This window comes from Girardinichthys multiradiatus, chromosome 3 (genome assembly GCF_021462225.1).
Source record: "Girardinichthys multiradiatus isolate DD_20200921_A chromosome 3, DD_fGirMul_XY1, whole genome shotgun sequence".
Taxonomy (NCBI): Eukaryota; Metazoa; Chordata; class Actinopteri; order Cyprinodontiformes; family Goodeidae; genus Girardinichthys; species Girardinichthys multiradiatus.
Window position 1 is genome coordinate 7,828,821 of NC_061796.1, and position 6,331 is coordinate 7,835,151.

Sequence of the window (6,331 nt, forward strand, 5' to 3'; positions counted from 1 at the left end):
GGAGCGGATTATCTTACCGGCCGGATAGGATTTTTTTTTTCACCTATGAAAACATCACGTAAACTATAGGATAAATATTTTCTACCCAGGACGAGCTTCATGTTTGCTCAAATGAAACACAAATTTGACTCATAATTCAAGAAGGCTTTCTGCAACGAAAGTGTTGCTCGTTATAAGAGTGACCAATAAAGGAAGGAAACTAATGAAATATCACTGTTCAATTGAGTACCTGTAAGTAATAATCTCCAGAGAACATTAGATGTGTAATAATCCCAAAACAGCTCAAACAACTGCAGATTCAGTGTAAGAGTATCTGTCTGTCTTCCCCTTTTTTCATTGCATGGCTTTTGTAGCTCCCTGTGTGGCTATTTATGCACCGTTTGGTTGCTGGTTGGGCCACACAATAATAGGAAAACACAAAATTGCATCATCATAGTGGATATTTGATGAAAGTCATTGTGGTCAAACCAGATTTTTCTCACTTTTCTTCTTCTTATCTATCATCAAAATGTCCCCACCCCTATCCTTGAGGTCCACCATCCCTCTGACATAAAATCTTTATCAGGTGCGGGCGTCGAGGGCATTGACGTTCCATCCAACTGGAAAAATATATTATTAGGATGCAGAGCATAAATGCATAGAACTTGAAACACAGTAATGCACCAGATATTGCCTCCAAATAGTCCTCTTCGTTGCAATTTTGCATACATTGATATTATGAGCAGGGCCACATTTAGGAGGTTGTGGGCCCATGGGTAAGAGCCACAAGGTGCCCAACGCACGAGTTTCTTTTTATGTATGTCAAATACAATGGTTCAGTAGCTAAGCACACATCAACTTGTCCACATGAAAAGTTGTTTTTCTGAAACAACCCATGTATTTGCCCCTTCTGATAAGTTCCTTATAAACACAGTATTATTTAGTAGTAGTATTATTTTGCATCTAAATCTGTTCATTTTTCATGTCCCAGTGTGAGTTTTCTCTTAAAGTGAAGTCATGTTGTATTTTTGTTCAGTTTTTTTTTTTCAGGTCGAAACACCTTAAATAAATACAAATAGACTCATGTTAATTGTTGGAGTCGTCCACAAGACTTTTAATATCACAACCTGCAGAGAACATTCAAATTCTGGGGTGTCATTTTGAATGTCTTTATTGTCAATGTGTAACTCTTTGTGTCCAAGTAGGTCATTTTTCTATGTTTTACATTGTCAGTCATTTTGTACCCCTTCTTCCATAGTGGGTCGCGGGGGAGCTGGTGCCTATCTCCAGCAGTCTATGGGCGAGAGGCAGGGTACACCCTGGACAGGTCGCCAGTCCATCACAGGGCAACACACAAACAACCACACACACTCATTCACACACCTAAGGGCAATTTAGAGAGACCAATTAACCTAACAGGCATGTCTTTGGACTGTGGGAGGAAGCCAGAGTACCCGGTAAAACCCACGGATACACGGGGTGAACATGCAAACTCCATGCAGAAAGACCCCCAGCCGGAAGTCGAACCCAGGACCCTCTTGTTGCAAGGCAACAGTGCTACCACCATGCTGCCACCTTGCTGCCCTGTTTTACATTGTATTTCTTGTAAATTTGTGTGTTTCTCTGTTTTTTTATCTATATCATGCAGGTTGCATCTGATGTTGAGGTCTATTTTGGTTGTTGTGCTTCATTTTTTTTATTATTATTTTGCCTAAATGTAGACAATCAATTCTAATAATCTATATTCGTACAAATGTTAAGGAATGATCAGTCGAGGGGGAAACTAATATTGGATTAAACCTTTCAGTGGTACAAATGTTGATGGCAAAGCTCACTATTAAATACATGTGTGTGACGTGTCAAAAATCTTAAATGGCCTGAAACACTTCGATTCATACAGATTCAGTGTATGAGTATCAGCCTGTCTTACACATGTTTTCATCATCTCACGTCAGTTGCATCTGTTCACTTTGCATGTCCCTCTACTGGCTTCTTCTGACAGTGAACTCGTTTTGCATCACATTATTTTTTAAGAGGAAAACAGGATTCTCCAAAATGTTTAGATGAAACCTGTGTTGGTTGTTGGAGTCATCGAGAATACGTTTTATGATTGTATCACAACCCGTGTAAGACTGTAACATTATAATGCTATATTATCATTTTGAATGCTGTTATAGGTGATGTGTAACTCCTTGATATGACTTGTGTAACATTTTGTCATATTTGTGTTTCATTTTGCATGTGTTTGAGTTCAGTTTGTATGTTTTGAGGTCTTTTTGTGTTTCATCTTATTTTGGATGTCTAAGTCTCTTTTAGGAATGGGTTGCTATGAGATTCGCAAGGTATGATATGCTTGACCATAACTTATAAGGTTTCACTGTATAACAATATTAACAAAAACATTTTCTAATTGTTTTTATTTCAAGCAAAGAAGCAGAAGTATTCATATTACTGCTTAAATAGAATGACATATAGATTATTATAAGCATAATATTGTTATCTATGAAATCTAATGACTGTCAATGGCTTCTGTGACTGGAAATATTTCCATACAACCATACCAATGGTGGTGCTTGATATGGCTTTCTGCTCTGGGCATCACAACCTAGGGGGAACCATGAGCCAGAAAAAAGTATTGGTATAACAAGCATTAGTCATTCTCAAATCCAACTTAACTGACTGAAAATATTGCTGTACACCACATATGACCCGATGACACTGAACGTTGTGTCTGATTTTCAGCAAATTATTTACTGCTAAATTAAAGGGCTGTTTCAGTGGGGGAGGGGTTTCTAAAGAAGTCTGGACTGCATTTGGCAATTTCTAGTTGAAAATCATACATATTTAGACTGGTCGGTGCTCAGTTGGTTTCATCTTCATTGGACAGGGATTTTGTTGTACTTTGGATTGAGACAAGTCTGAAAACTATATATCTGTCTCGATTTAATAACATGAGATGAATGTTTTTAAGGTTTTCACGTTAATTATAAGTCACATGGTAACATGATGTTTTGCAGAACAGGTTTTGCCAGGGGAGTAGGTGTGTCTTTGGTCCTGTGTGCAGCGGCAGAGGGAAAGTGTAACTGCATACAGCCAAAAATTGGTCTTTGTCATAAGCGAGGGAGAATTGTAGTAGTCCTCTTTCAGCCAGCTGACTGACCATGCACAGTAACAGGTGGGGGAGGGGCAGCTTTCTTACTTCATGCTCTATACAGCTAGAGAAAATTTGGTTCTCTTTGTCGCATTCTCTAGAAACTCATTACAAGGACTTTAAACTGCACAAACAGTACAGGTCCTTCTCAAAATATTAGCATATTGTGATAAAGTTCATTATTTTCCATAATGTCATGATGAAAATTTAACATTCATATATTTTAGATTCATTGCACACTAACTGAAATATTTCAGGTCTTTTATTATCTTAATATGGATGATTTTGGCATACAGCTCATGAAAACCCAAAATTCCTATCTCACAAAATTAGCATATTTCATCCGACCAATAAAAGAAAAGTGTTTTTAATACAAAAACGTCAACCTTCAAATAATCATGTACAGTTATGCACTCAATACTTGGTCGGGAATCCTTTGGCAGAAATGACTGCTTCAATGCGGCGTGGCATGGAGGTAATCAGCCTGTGGCACTGCTGAGGTCTTATGGAGGCCCAGGATGCTTCGATAGCGGCCTTTAGCTCATCCAGAGTGTTGGGTCTTGAGTCTCTCAACGTTCTCTTCACAATATCCCACAGATTCTCTATGGGGTTCAGGTCAGGAGAGTTGGCAGGCCAATTGAGCACAGTGATACCATGGTCAGTAAACTATTTACCAGTGGCTTTGGCACTGTGAGCAGGTGCCAGGTCGTGCTGAAAAATGAAATCTTCATCTCCATAAAGCTTTTCAGCAGATGGAAGCATGAAGTGCTCCAAAATCTCCTGATAGCTAGCTGCATTGACCCTGCCCTTGATAAAACACAGTGGACCAACACCAGCAGCTGACACGGCACCCCAGACCATCACTGACTGTGGGTACTTGACACTGGACTTCTGGCATTTTGGCATTTCCTTCTCCCCAGTCTTCCTCCAGACTCTGGCACCTTGATTTCCGAATGACATGCAGAATTTGCTTTCATCCGAAAAATGTACTTTGGACCATTGAGCAACAGTCCAGTGCTGCTTCTCTGTAGCCCTGGTCAGGCGCTTCTGCCGCTGTTTCTGGTTCAAAAGTGGCTTGACCTGGGGAATGCGGCACCTGTAGCCCATTTCCTGCACACGCCTGTGCACGGTGGCTCTGGATGTTTCTACTCCAGACTCAGTCCACTGCTTCCGCAGGTCCCCCAAGGTCTGGAATCGGCCCTTCTCCACAATCTTCCTCAGGGTCCGGTCACCTCTTCTCGTTGTGCAGCGTTTTCTGCCACACTTTTTCCTTCCCACAGACTTCCCACTGAGGTGCCTTGATACAGCACTCTGGGAACAGCCTATTCGTTCAGAAATGTCTTTCTGTGTCTTACCCTCTTGCTTGAGGGTGTCAATAGTGGCCTTCTGGACAGCAGTCAGGTCGGCAGTCTTACCCATGATTGGGGTTTTGAGTGATGAACCAGGCTGGGAGTTTTAAAGGCCTCAGGAATCTTTAGCAGGTGTTTAGAGTTAACTCATTGATTCAGATGATTAGGTTCATAGCTCGTTTAGAGACCCTTTTAATGATATGCTAATTTTGTGAGATAGGAATTTTGGGTTTTCATGAGCTGTATGCCAAAATCATCCGTATTAAGACAATAAAAGACCTGAAATATTTCAGTTAGTGTGCAATGAATCTAAAATATATGAATGTTAAATTTTCATCATGACATTATGGAAAATAATAAACTTTATCACAATATGCTAATATTTTGAGAAGGACCTGTATGATTTAAGTTTTGAAACCATGAGATTTTCAAAAGCTTGGTATACCTTCATGCCGGTAGCCAGCCCATGATTAGTCCCTGTAAGGTTGTTTTTTTTAAACATTTTGGTCATGTTTTTGACAGAGGAGTACTGTAAGAGATTTGTTCAATAATCTTTAATTCTGCATGAAAATACTCAAAGCAATATGTCATCAAGCAGCTTGGTTTGTCATAGTGGTTTTTTTTTATATTGAGAAAAAGAAAATAAATGTAAATTTTTTAAAACACCTAATCAAACCTGTTCATTTGGTAAATCTGACTTTTTTTTTTGGTTCTTTATCGGCACTGTTTCCAAGAGTATTTTGTAAAGAAAGGCAACACGCACAGGTTTTTCCACAGCAGAAGGAGGAAGCCTTGCAGCAAGCGAGACTGCCAATGCACATTCCCTCCTGTTCCCTCCCCTGCCTGTCTGCCTGTTCTGCTCTCCTCCACCACCCCCTCTCCTCTCTTCTCTCTGTATCTCACTCCAGCAGAAACACACTCTCTGCTGAGCATGGGGGGATGGGCGCACAGGCTCCTGCTCTCTCTCTCAGCCTGCTGCCATTGAACTGAACCAAACAGAACATTAAAACAGACTTTATCTAACTGAAATAAGACACGTAGGCAACTTCAAAGTCTCGCAAAGACGAAGAAGAATGAACCATTAGAGCTCCTTTCTCTACAGGCGAATGAAGCAGACTTTTTTTTTTTTTTTTTTGCAACACTGGGTGTGTGCTGTGCATTGAGCAGGGGTTGAATGGTAATGAAAAGTGTGAGCTATAAAGAAATAAAAGGGTGTTTTTTTGAGGAATAATTAAAAAATAAGTCATGAGGCGTTTCATTCGATTGGGTTTTGCAATAAATTCTGATTTGGCATGTAAGTGGGACAGGAGTGCCTTTCGGTTTCTTTTCTCACTCTAGACACACACATACACACACACACACACACACATACACACGCACACAAACTGTCTCTCTTGCTCTTTTCACACACAAACACACCACACATCTACCTCTAGGGGGCTTATAGAGGGAAAAAAGGCAGGAAGTACCAATGAGGTGGCATACTTGATCACATGTACAAACAGTGAAACACAATTTAACATTCTGCCTGACACACCCCCCTAATGCACACAGAGCTTTACAGGCAGGAAGCTGCCCAGAGATAATTTGCAGCCACATCACACCACAGAGGGTTAATGTGATTTCCCACATTGGTGCGAGGCTCGCGAAGTGGATCACGCTTTATTTTAGTCTGACTGCAACAGAACAGGAAGACACACAAACACACACACACTCTAAACCCTGTGATTAATATGCGTCTTAGACTCTTATGTTTTATTGGTGGTGCAAAAAACAGACATGGCATTATTAAAATAGGCTATTTTGTAAAGAAAGAACACAACTGAAACTTGTGCTAACAGTACAGAGTTTA